Here is a 13,857-nt window from a genome sequence, read left to right as displayed (position 1 = left end):
GGGCGCGCATCCAGCGGCTCGCGGCTTCTTTATCGCCGACAGATGGAGAGTGGTGGCGCGAGTGACGTGATGCCCACGTGAGGAGTGGGCTCGAGTGGCGAAGTGGGTGAAACGAGAGAGAGCTGACACGCTGCTAGCACGTGGCAGGCGAGGGAAACGTCACCACGCACTGCTAAGAGGGTGTCAGCTACTTGGCACCGCTCCAACACCTGTGGCGAGGGGAGCGGCGCGGATGGAGGGACAGCGTTACACAGGCTAGTCAAAGAGCTGCTTCGCATCTAATTAGAGCAGCTTCGCACTAGTTTACTGCCAAGCCTAAAGGAAGTGTTAAGCTTGGCTACCTTTCTGGATTCCTTTTTTTTTATTTTCTGATCTTTTTTTCACTTCCTTTCAACAGTGAAGCTGTGCTTACTTGAGGCCTTTCCTTCCGTTGGCGTAGCGGTGGTCATGTGGTCTAGCAGCTTGGCGAGTGTGAGACTCAATAGGAAAGGAAGCGATCTCACCCTTCCTTTCCTTTTTTCAATTAAATGTATGAAAGGAGAGGCACCAACCTCTCTTTACATACATTTAATTAAAAAAAAGGGCTCTCGCCGCGCCAAGATGGGCGAGAGCAGTTCTTGGTAGAAAGTGTGCCTCATTGGAGTAATGCAAAGAGGGTAAGTGTTGAGGCTCGGTGGAAAGGGACATGCATCTGCAAAGTGGAGCTGGCCGCACTTTTTTTGTCTTTTCGTTTTTTTTTGTTTCTTTCTGTCTTTCTTCTCTATTTATTCATTTCGTGCTCTTGCTATTTTTTCTGCTTTTTTCTCTCTATTTCTTGCTTCCTATTTTTACCTTAAAGGGACCCTGCAACACTTTTTGAGCATTGCCAGAAAACTGCCAATCGGTAGTAGAGGCTCCCGAGAAGACGCGAGCCAAATATTATAGCGCACCAAGTGGCCTGGAATCCACAATAAATTATCAAAGTCAGCTAAAAATTGCTTTCTCTTCTCACGACAAATGATGCAGGAAAATCAAAAGTGACTCATAGAATGCCATCTATCAGCCATTGGCTGATTTATACATGACGCACTCGGTCGTTACAGGGATCGCCGTGGGAGGCTGCGACTTCTCCACACGTTCGCGCGTGATCACACTGAAAAAGCCGCATGTTCGAAGAAAAAAAAAAGTGCTCAAGGTCACGAAGTAGTCTTTTTTTGCCCATGCTATCCCTCCCTGCTTAGCGTCCAGCGCTTTCGTCAGGACGAAAGAAGCGAGAATGCAAGAATGAGACAGCTGCGCATATTGTGCATTTTTGATACATTTTCTTTTTTTGTGTGTGCCAAGCTGCTCGAAATGCATAAAAATCACGAAAAATGCGCCGAACTGCTCCAAAACAAGCGAGAATTTTCATGCCTACCTCAGCTTCAGAAAAAAGGTAGAGTTGACTACATGATTATCTGAGCAGCGCCAGGAATACCAAGAAAAGAAGAGGTGCCCTAGCGTGTATTTTACTTGACACAATTCTGGCGACGAAGGCTCTCACGGTGCCGCTTTAATCTCCCGTAGACTGTTGTAAATATGCGTGACCCTTCAAAAGTGTGCTGCCATGCATCGGGCCTGCAGCTTCTGCTAGCTAGGCTGTGTGTTCAGGCACCACTGTTATTTTCACGAAAGCTACCGAGTTAGCTACCCTAACCGAATGGCATGCGTTGCAGGATTTTAACTCTCGAGTTCCTTGCTGTGTGCAGCACATTCCTCGGGCTGTTACTGCTTTCATGTCGACACTGCTGCGTGTTGTCACCTACACCCACGTGTTCTGCCCATCGGTGTCTGCAGGTAGTGAGAGATCCACTTGGTACAGCTCTAAATAGACGTCCATAGTGCACGGTGTGAAACTTGCACGATTTGCGAATCCGTGGTGCACAGAATTCGTGGTGCTGAAACCAGTTCAAACGGGCACCTGGGCGCTTTATTCGTGACTCATGATGCGTCGGCAATCACGTGGCACAGATCTCATAAACTGTGAATTAATACTGCTTGGTTTTGTAATCGAAACTCGCAACGAGTGCCTTAAGAGGCATCGCTGTGTGCCGGCCTTGGGCTACACGAGCTTTAGGCTTAGCTTTACGTTCCACTGGTGTTTCGTTTGGCGTCCGTTGCGCAGTGTGACTGGCATACTTCTTTTTTTTTTTTTTTTTCTCAATAAATCTGGCTTCTGTCTGTTCGGTGGTTCGTTTGCGTGGACCACGGGGTGTTGCAGGCGGCAATCGCAAGGCGATGGCCATCGATATTGAATAAAGTAGAACAGGCTAACATAGACGGCTAATAACGCATGGTGCACGTCAATAGGTGTTATCACCTGGTACCATCCCATTATCACTTAGAGCCATATGCATGCACTTAGCAAGATAGTAGGTGAGGCGAATTTTCTCAGCTTCCGTGCCGCACTCTCGAAACTGGTCCCTCACGAGGTGGCCGCGAACGATGGTGCATCGCGCTTTTGTTGTCAATTGAAACCTTGCAGTACACTTGACGATGGCATGTCACTTTTCTTAAGCGAAGGCCCACTGTTATGTAACTATGATTCTTGTGCAATCACATTTTTTTTATTCTTCATTAGTTTGATGTGTTTCTATTTTCAAATGTTTCTGGTGAATCTAGTTTTCAAAACTTTTTTTTAATATTATTTCACGTTTGTTATAACGGCTGGACAGGTTGCGTGATATTTAAAAAGGTAATGTAATGTTCAAAAACTTTCTTCGAGATCTGTTTCAGTGTAATGTGTATTATAAGTAATTTAAAATATGCACTTTTGTCCCCACGTTGCTAAAAATTTGCTTTATCAAGCTCCCAGGGTGACATATTAAATGCCGCTGACTGCTCCCAATTCAGTTTCAGCCGTCTCACCCCTGAAAATGCTATTGCAGTGTGTGACAAATCTTTGTAACTCTGCTCACACTGGACGGATTCTCAGAATTTTTGCGGCGTCGAATTCGTGAGGCAATAAGTTCCTTTAGTCAATCCATTCCATGATTACTTGAAAAAGTGTTTCAGGGCCCCTTTAAGTTATTTTTCTTTCGGTCTGATTCTCTCATTCACTCTCTTTCTACATTTTGTGCATATTTCTTCCTCGTTCTGTTTATGCTATGCTTTACTCTCTCCCATCCTCTCTTCTCCTCCACACCCCATTTCCCTGTCTCACTGTCTTCTTTGTTAATCGTCCTCGCTTTCTCTCACTCTATTTTGCTGTTTCCTTGCTAGCTCTCACTCTCTCTTTGGCTTGGAAAATGACCTGCAAAAAGCCATTGAATATGTCCGGCACTCAGCTGTTCCGGCCAGCCTGGCTAAAATAGGAAGCGGTCAGCGTGCATACATACACAACTTCCTGCACAATCGTCAACTGGCCATACAAGTGGGTGGCACAAAACCAGCATCCATCACAATGGGAGACTCCGGAACACCACAAGGGGCCGTAATTTTGCCACTATTTTTCAATATCACATTACTGGATCTCTCTAGAGTACTTAGCGAAATACCCGGAATCAAGCATGCAATATACGCAGATGATGTTACCATATGGATGAACATCAGCATCACGGGACAGGGGGAAAAAAGCCTTTCAACGGGCCGTGCGTACTGTGGAACGCATCTGTCCAACATGCGGGCTTCACTACTCCCGCACTAAATCAGAATCGCTTGTATTTAGGCAAGGTAGCAACTACATTACTTTGAATATCCAACTTGATAAATCCCCGATCAAGAAAGTGGAAACTACCCACGTCCTCGGACCACACATTAATAATCAGGGCAACAAAAATGTAGCAATCAAAAATCACCATAATATTCGTACAAATATCTCGCGAATGATATCTAAAATTGCCAGTCGACACCGTGGCATGAAGGAAGTGGACATATCGCGTCTTGAACAGGCCTTTTTGATCAGTCGCGCCACTTGTAGCCTTCCGTATCTGCACATGCTGAAAAAATATGAGCTGAAATTAGACCATTTACTATGACTTTCATGTCAGAAAGCTCCGAATCTACAGCCATGGGTCATGAATGATAGATTGCTTGCGATGGGCATATATAATACAGTGTCGGAGCTCTTCGAATCTCATCACATGAACCAAGTTATTCAGCTTGCGCTTACCAAAGCAGGTCGTGCCACGCTACATTCTCTCGGCATAAATTCAGCAATGCAAGTCGCCGGTAAACTATCATCACCACAATAATGGCAAAAGAAAGTTCATATGCTGCTTTTGCCACGCAATATCCCACGAAAACAGGCGAGATGCCAGAGCCAAAGTATATTGTTATGTGCCGCTCACGTAGAGGTGAGCTCCCAATTCCTGCACGAAGCTCCCTGCCATGTCGGAGTTTTGCTGATATCAGGTGGTCGTACCCCTACTTTGAAGTCTCCTGTCAACTGATGAGTTGCGCGCACCTGTTTTGCGACTAATCTGCTACTTCCATGTGATTCTTATGTTGAGTGTATACATTGTGGGTGGTTGCAGTGCATGAAAACTAAACGCGATAAGTTTCTAACTGCTAAAGAATAGACAGGCACCGCCTTGAAGGCTGTATCCTATTTTGTCGGCACTTTGGGGTAGTAATTCAAAACTCTGATAAGTAGATATAAAAGTACACAGTGGCCCTTAGTTGGGAGTCAGATGTACGTATTACTAATTACATATATGGTTAGCCTAGAAACGTGAAATAGCGAATGAAAAAGTAAGGAGCGAATTATTTATAGCTTTAGTAAGTGGCAGGAAACTTCGTACAGCTTCCGATTCATCCTTTCGTCCCTTCGTGCTACGCAACGGCACCTTGCTACGTCACATTCTAATACCCGATGGTCCTGACCTCTTACTTATGATTCCGGCACACCTTCGTGCGGCTGTTCTGGCCCAGCTTCACGACGTGCCGATAGCGAGGCACCTTGGCGTTTTCCGCACCTAGGATTGTGCACGCCGTCGGTTCTACTGGCCGGAAATGTATAGGTCAGTATGTTGTTACGTGACCTCGTGCGATGTTTGTCAGCGCCGGAAGAAGTCAACACTCCCACCTGCCGGCTTTTTTCAATCACTCGCCGTCCCATATGAACCGTTTCATCGTGTCGGCCTTGACTTGCTTGGTTCGTTCCCTATGTCTGTCTCGGGAAATCGATGGATCGCCGTTGCCACGTACTATGCCACACGGTTCGCAATTACTCGTGCACTTCCCACCAGCTGCACGACCGACATAGCTGGCTTCTTGCTTCACAACGTCATCCTTCAGCATGAAGTACCACGACAGCTTCTGACGGGCCATTAAAGGCAGTTTCTATCTCGGGTCATCAATGATATTTTAATGTCTTGCTCGACCAAACAAGCTAACCACGACCTACCATTCACGGACAAATGGCCTGATGGAGCAGATAAACCGAACCATTACCGACATGCTGGCAATTACGTGTCTGCCGACCACCAAGATTGGGATGCTGCGTTGCCTTTTACCACGTTCGCCTACAATACATCGCAGCACGAGACGGCTGGCTATTCGCCTTTCTTTCTTTTATTTGGCCGAAATCTAACGTTGCCTATGAACATACATCGCAGCACGAGACGGCTGGCTATTCGCCTTCCTTTCTTTTATTTGGCCGAAATCTAACGTTGCCTATGAACGCGATGATGCTTCCTGCGACGTACTAACCCACTGAATATGCTCAAGAAGCTATAGCCCGCGCCGACCATGCACGTCAACTTGCATGGGTACGGCTAACTAACTCGCAAGCGGGCCAAAAATCTCGTTACGACAGCCATCACCAAAACGCCAACTTTCCTCTAGCATCTCTTGTCCTCCTGTAGTCTCCAGCATGTCGTATTGGGCTTTCTGAAAAGCTACTGTTCCCGTACCCCAGACCATACCGTGTGCGTCGCCAGGTGACCGACATCGCGTATGAAATCGAGCAATTGTCTTCGTCCTTGTCCACGCAACCCCGCACCGACATCGTTCACGTTGTCCGTCTGAAACCTTATCGTACACCGGACTCTCCCAATGCACGTGTAGTGACCACTTTCACTACCGTCTTTCTCCGACTACACCGATTTGGTGCCTTCGCCACCGCTGAGTAATGTTATGTGCCGCTAACCTAGAGGACGAAGAAGAAAAGGACTAGGTGGTGCCTGCTCTCACCATTTTGCTTGTTTTTGCTCACACTACTGTGGACTGTAAATACGCCCGTTTTCTGTCATCCATCCCCCCGTATCAATATAACAAATATTTGGATTATGAAGACGCCTTCTTTGTCGATGCCGCAAGACCCCTGCACAACCGTGCCATGGCAGCCGGGGTTAACAGGGCACAGGTCGTGGACTGCATTTCTGCTAAAGGAATAGACGTCGCACCCCCCCCCCCCCCCCCCCCCCCGCGGTAGTCTAGTGGCTAAGGTATTAGGCTACTGACCCACAGGTCATGGGATCGAATCCCGGCAGCAGCGGCTGCATTTTCAATGGAAGCGGAAATGCTGTATGTCTGTGTGCTCAGATTTGCGTGTACGTCAAGGAACCCCAGGTGCTCGAAATTTCCAGAGCCTTCCACTACGGCGTCTCTCATAATCATATGGTGATTTTCAGACGTTAAACCCCACGTATCATCGTCGGAATAGACGTCACAGTCATGAAAGAGGCCGGTATAGCCTTAGCCATGCTAACCCAAAAGCCTCCTTTGTCCCCACGGATTCCCAGGCGGCGTATCGCAATTTCGCCAGAGGTCGAGTCAATTCAATTTTGCAACAGGCTGCGGCTACTCATCAAGTGGGTCAGTGGATACAACTGCTATGGGTACCAAAGCACACATAAACTCGCTCATGCCTTCGCCCGCGATTTCTTACACTGGGCCTGCGCTGCTTCATCCAAAGCGCAACTTCTCCCTGACCAGGGCGATTCCCAGCCTCTCCTTTCCTATACAGATATCCTGCGACACATGAGGCTGAGTAGACACACTCTACCCCAGCCTGATTCTATATTAAATAAGGTATCGCAGGTAGTGTGGCGACGATTACAAGTATCATTTTCAAATCCTTTTAGATTGTCCAACATAGACCCTTCCTTGTACAATCCCTAGTGTTATTTCTGTCCCCAGAGGACCACTTTATTTAGTATAGTCTGGGAGTGCCAAATAATCCCAAAATAATCCTACAATAATCGGGTGGGAGGCAACCGTGTCCAGCTCTAACCTATTGCAGCAACAGACGCTGGTCGACAAAGCCTGGACAGCGGCAAGAGCTAATGGTCTTCTGGACTACGAGGCACAACCACAATGGCGAGTTATTTGTTAGCAACAAATGTTTTATTCTCTCCTCTTTCTTTGATTCTCCCTTCATTCAATATTTCGTTCTCTTTCTACGTTTGTTTTCGTTATTTCACTTTCTCATTCTATCTGTGCTATATATATGCTATACTCTTTCCCATGCTCCTGTTCATCCTTCTCTCCCAATACCTCTCCTCTGCACCCTCACCTCCCTCTCTCACTTTGTTTCCGACCTTCACTTTCTTTGTCTTTCTCTTTGTTGGAGATATGTGTCTTTCTTTTCTTTCTTTCTCTCTCTGTTTATTACTCTGTTCCTATGCCTTTCTATCTTTTTGTTTGATTCAATTTCTTTCTACATTTCTGTTTCTTGTTTTCTCGTTGCTTCTATGCTTTCTTTCCGCCTCTTCTTGCCCTTTACCCCCACTTCCCTTTCCCAACTGCTTGCAATGTGATATTATGCAAGGCTGTGCTACGTTGGTTGGTTGGTTGGTTCCTCAACAACTTGGCACTACCCACCTAGGGGGATAGGCGACGAATGGGATGGTGTCTTGCTTCTAAATTAATTCACTTTTTAAAAGGAAGAGTTGAATTCATTAGGTAATATAAGTAATGATCTAAAAATGTTAGATATCTAAACAAACAAAAAAACCTTGAAAATGATAAAATATTAAACACACAAAAAAGAAAAACATCTATACATAAAACAACTGAACTTATTTATGTTTAACATTCGATTTTTTTAGATTTTCGTAAGAAATTTGTAACAGCGGTAAAAACGCTCCTGTGGCTGAAACCAAATGCGACTGCACCAAATGAAAGAATCACCGGAAGTGTCAAGTTTAAGTCCAACTTTCGTAGGGGTTCTTCTGGTATTTTTTTTCTTTGACTTTTGAATTTTCGGCATGACAAAAAGAAGTGCTCCAAAGATTCACTCTCATTACAGTGAAGGCACAAAGGCGACTGTGCCAGACTCGACCTATGAAGGTAAAAGTTCAATGAAGGGACTCGACAATGCAGCCTTCTAATTACTATTTCTTCCTTTCCTGATGAACACCACTTGTTCTTCCAAGGGAACTTTAGCTGTGGATAGTCCGATAAAAACAAAGAAGATTTTTCGAAGTTATTGGCCGTTGTGCGTTTTTCAAAGCGTGCTGCTGTGATATATTCAGAAGTAGGCAAAATAGGTAAAACAGGACGATGATAGGAAAATACAGCTAGTGCATCTGCATGCTCATTGGGAGCTAAGCCTCTATGGCCTGGTACTCAAACTAGTCGAACGAGTCGCACAAGTCTAGGAATGAGCGACTAGAAAGTTTCTAAGGTACGCGAAAAAGTTGGTGAGCTTAAGGCAGTACAGGCCGAGAGACAGTCTGTTAGAACAATCACCGCTGACAGATCTTGGGGCACTTTACGCAATGCAAGGACTATTGCCAGTAGTACAGCTTGGTAAATAGGTGTAAAATCGGGTAATCGAATTGAGAAAGCCCGATCTAGAGAGGATGATACGATTCCTACGCCAGCCTTCTCTTCATAAACCGAAGCGTCAATCGCTATCACAATGGATGTTTCTAGATTGGCCAAATGATCTTCCAAAATGCCATTTATATACTGATATGGTAAATTTTTTGCATTCTTGCAGTATATATCATCAAATTCAATCGTAATTGCATCTACAGTGTTGAGTACAAGTATTTCCCAAAGGTTAACTTTTAAGGGGTCCAAAAGTTTCTGTGTAAATATTACTTGCCGGCACCGTAATTTAGACCATCGGTAGTTGAAAAATGAGGTCTGCTGGTTAATTAACACATACTGTGACCTCCTCTGGTGTGATGCATAGATATTAAGGAATGTTCGTACTGTTAGAATATGAAATCTTTTGATAAGAGAAGGCAGGCTGGATCCTTGGTATAGGATATTGTTCGCAACATGTTTAGGTAGCCCTAGGCATAAGCATAATGATTCGCATTCTAACAGAATCAGTGGTCGAACCTTGTAAGCCGTAGCACCAGAAAACAAAACACTCCCGAATTCTAATATCGATCGAATGCACATGCAATATATCATGACGAGCACATCACTACGCAAACCAGCACGATAATTATTGAGCCTGCGCAGCATCCCTACGGTCCTGTGCTCCTTTAGAAGCCATGTTTTCTATGTGAGGACTCCAGTTAAGTGTTTCGGTGTAGGTTACCCCCAAGTACCTAACTGATCGACCTGAGGTATGATGTGTTGTCAGCACGTTAGTGAAATTCGCACTGGGGCATTTTGTGCGAAAACTAGAATTGTGCTTTTGCTAATATTGAGGCATAGGGTGATATTCTCCAGCCATGTTTTCAGGCTATTCATGTATGTCTGCAGAGTTCAGATACAGTGTGTGAATGTCTGCCGACGCAGCAAAAAATGCGATATCATCTGCATACACATAGACCTGTTCATCTTGCTGTATGGGAATGGTACATAGTCGTGCATTAACTAATAAGGGGGATAATACTGACCCTTGCGGTAGACCTCTCGTTTGCCTATATATTGAAGAGTTGACACCAGATTGGGAGCAGTAAAATTCTCTATCACCTAAGAAAGCATGGATCCAGGCCACAAAGTATTGAGGCAGGCCTTAGTTCTGAAGCGAATCTAGCAGTTTCACATGCTTCAAGCTATCATAAGCTTTTGTGATATCTAAGGTTACCAAAGCGGAATATTGCCTCTGATATCGAGCAAGTTGAATTCTGCTTTCGAGATCCACGTGCGCTCACCAAATGGAGCAACCACGTTTGAATTTAATTTGACATGGACTCAGTGTCATTTTTTCTGACATCCATTGATCTATGTCTATATATAATTCTTTCAACGAATTTTACGAAGTTCTATGCAAGTGCAATGGGTCTGGTATTATCTGAAGTGAACCCAGTGCATTGCTTTTTTAATAATGGAATCACTTTTACCATTCTCCAATCAGGTGGAATCCAAAAGCTTCTAAGTGAGTGATTAATAATTTTGAGTAGGCCAAGTGGGTATATTTTATGTACTGATTTTATCACCGACGTCATGCCATCAGGACCAGGAGCAGAATGGGGTAATGTTCTGACTACGTTTGCTAGTTCTGCAGGTGGGACCTCTTCGAAATCCTCAGCCCTGTGGGAGGACTGAGCTTACTATGAGGGAATTGTCGCAAAGCGACTTTTGCGTGCATTCCTGGTAACCTATGGTAGTTACTACGAATGCCTTGGGATTATGATACTGCGGGTTTGAATTCTGTCTCACCAAAAATTTTTCTTTCTATCTTTTCTACTTCATCTCTCACTCTTTCTCTTTCTCGCTCTTTACTCTCTGGCCCCTCATTTTATTGTATACCATGCCGGAAAAATGATTGCACGTGTTTCGGGAGCAAAGCAGAAGCTGTAGAAAAAGATGATGGTGATGACCTCTTCTTGATTGCCATATATTTCTTTTTTCAGTTCAGAGTCACTTTGTGTTTGTAAAACCATAAGCCTCTAACTTAAAGATCCTGCCGCTCAGTCTTTGGCCGATCCCCCTTTGTGGGTGTGCGCCAGTATAACAAAGATCATCATCATTATTATCATAAACTCACTCACAAAGGGCGATGGGCCAGGAATTGGTGGCTGCGTTGAAGAAAAGGACAAAGAAAGTGCTGACCAGTCTTGATGCTGATTATTCCTGTTTTCGTTAAACGCAGGAATGGCCACCCTAAGTAGCTGCGCTGTTGAAAATTCGGATGTTATATGTTGTAGGGTCTCGAATTGGCGAGCGAGCGCCACGCCACGCCACGCCACGCTCTTGGAGTGAAAGGACACAGTCGGTACAAACCAAACAGCAACATACATTTATTTCACTAATTTAGAACGACGATATCGTTGGCCGAATCGATTAATCAATCGTTGTCAACACGCTAGGACATCCGTACACAATAGTACCATACACTCCATGACAAACGCAATAACACGACAAACACACAATAACATGACAAACACAATAACACACCTAAAGCGGACGCTTGACTTGCTACGAGGGCCCCCCGACGCGCAGCCCGCGGTGCCACGCACCGTGGACCCATGCTAGAGACAACTGTTCGCAGTAACCGCCATGCGCAGAAGAGACTCGCTCAACTCTCGCCCGCCACCAAGGCTTGCCTTCCACTAGGGGTCACCGCTGGCGCCACCACTCCACCAACCACGATGACAATAGTGGTGATCAACGCTCGTGAACATGCCACCTACCACTGGTAGTTGTAACCCAAAATGCGGCTCTTGGGCGAGGCACGTGCACCACGTCAGGCAAACAACTTTACAGGGGGTGTCAGCACCCCCACATTCCCCTAACTTTAATTCAAACCATATTCCGAAAATAAATCTGCTACACAAGCTCTAACAAAACATGATAACCCCTGTCCCGACATAATGTCTGTGCACCACGACACCTCCGCCGGTCGACACTGCTGCACTGTCCAGCTCAACAACTTGACAACAGCAACGTTGCCGTCGGCGCAATGATCCGTCACTCGCGCCGACACGTCTTCCCGTTGCGATCAGCACTCAATGAGGCCGCCGGACTGCAGGCAGTTGCGCAGGTCCCAGGCATGTGCATCACCCGACCTTACGACCGCATTCCTGGCCAGCGGCGCTGACGATGTGTAGAAGACAGCCAGCCTTGGATTACAACACTCCCGCTGCGTACATTCCAAAACACTCGAAAGAATGATGGAGCAGGGCCTAGGAAAGGGAGCTCCAGGCTTTTCGCCCACGTGGTACGATGGTCAGTACTGCTAGCTAATACATCGGCGGTGGCAGAGACGCCCATCAAAATAAAGCAAAAATCACTTTTTGCTGACTCGTGCATTGCAAGATGAAAAAAAAAATGTGAGGGAAGCAGAGTGCAACATCTCGACGCTACGATTCACCTAGTTGTGCCACGTGCAACAGGCGGCTGTGCAGAGCCTTAGGCCTAATGAGTCCCTCGGCAATAACTGGAATCCACCCAGCACCCAGCCTAGGCGCAGAAGAGGCAGCTGCAAAGAACATCCACTCTGTAAAGTGGCCCTATCGCTCACCGCACACAGCAGCTTACAGAGGGATTAGCGTCCACTGCCTTGAACGGTGTTGCGACACCCCGGCGTCGAGCCACAATACCAGACAGCAACGACGCCTGCTCCCTGAGCCCAAAAGAGACAGAAGAAGCTATTTACAGAAAATCGAACCACTCACGAGGCTTCCGTACTCACTTGCTTCGGGCTTGGCCTACAATCCACGTGCTCTAAGCCTTGCTCACCTTAGGATGCAGACCGCATGGCTCTCGTACTAACTCAACAACGTTTCTGCCAATCAGTAACAACAAAATAAAAACACTTGCGAGCAAAAAAAATAATAATAAAACTCGAGTGCCGACAAGTTGAAACACGTCACAAATACCAATCTCGCTCTCAACAAAGCACACTGCCAACGCTAGCAAAGAAGTCCTTCTGGTACTACTCCACCTCGGCTCTAACAAAAGCTTTTACCGAACCCCGAAAACCGTTGTCCGATGCTCCAAGAGCTCCACGTTGGGCGCCAGTGTAGGGTCTCCAATTGGCGAGCGAGCGCCACGCCACGCTTTTGGAGTGAAATGACGGAGTAGACGCGGTCAGTACAAACCAGAAAACAACATACATTTATTTAACTAATTTTTAACGACAATAATGTCCGCCGAACCTATACATCAATCATTATCAACACGCTAGAACATATGTACACAATATTACCGTACACTTTATGACAAACACAATAACTTGACAAACACACAATAACATGACAAATGCAATAACACACCCAAGGCGGCGACGCCAACGCTTGACTTACCACGAGGGCCCCCCGTTGCACACAACGCACAGCCCGCGGTGCCACGCACCAGGGGACCCACGCTAGAGGCAGCCATTCGCGGCAACCGCCACGCGCAGAAGAGAATCGCTCATCTCTCGCCCGCCACCAAGGCTTGCCTTCCGCCAGGGGTCACCGCCGGCACCACCACTTTACCTACCACGATGATGATAGTGGTTCTGAATGGATGAATGGATTGATGTGGCTGTACCCTTTAGATCGGGCTGCGGCTGACGCCACCTAGCCATAATACTTAGTGAACAAACAACTAGATTTTTCTTTTTTTTTCTTTAAGTAGTGAAGTTGAGGACAGAGTTGAGGTGCATGGTTTGTTTGTGGCTGAAAAAGGGCGAGAGGTAGGAGTGGCCACTATCATAAAATGCTGAACATGCCCACACCCTTCCTTTTTCGGTATATGTCCAATAAGCGCCAATGACCAATCGGGGACCGAGCAAGTGCCCCCTGCCTAAACCTAGTTGGATTATCCTTCACCGTAAGGGGGTTGGGGTTAGGGGGGAGGGCACTTGCTTGGCATTTTGCGATGGTCTTGCGGCAAAAGTCTCCCGTCACTGTATTGCTATTTTTGGGGTCATAGGAGCAGCCTAGCAAGTGCTTTCAGGTTTCAACAAGACTGACAACCATGGGCTGAACAGGTCGTGTTGTTGAAGTGCTGACTGATGGCGATCTCAGATGACTTGCTTTCGCACTTTTCTCAGTT

General features: G+C 46.2%; 1 protein-coding gene across 1 annotated transcript in view; it reads left to right on the top strand.

Moving 5' to 3' along the window:
* Positions 1-13,857, top strand: part of LOC119163199 (uncharacterized) — a 109,733-nt gene that overhangs the window by 69,381 nt on the left and 26,495 nt on the right. The gene's annotated exons all lie outside the window — the stretch shown is intronic.

The sequence above is a fragment of the Rhipicephalus microplus genome, chromosome 9 (genome assembly GCF_043290135.1).
Source record: "Rhipicephalus microplus isolate Deutch F79 chromosome 9, USDA_Rmic, whole genome shotgun sequence".
Classification (NCBI taxonomy): Eukaryota; Metazoa; Arthropoda; class Arachnida; order Ixodida; family Ixodidae; genus Rhipicephalus; species Rhipicephalus microplus.
Note: the sequence above shows the minus strand (reverse complement) of the source record. Positions and strands in the feature narration are given on the sequence as shown.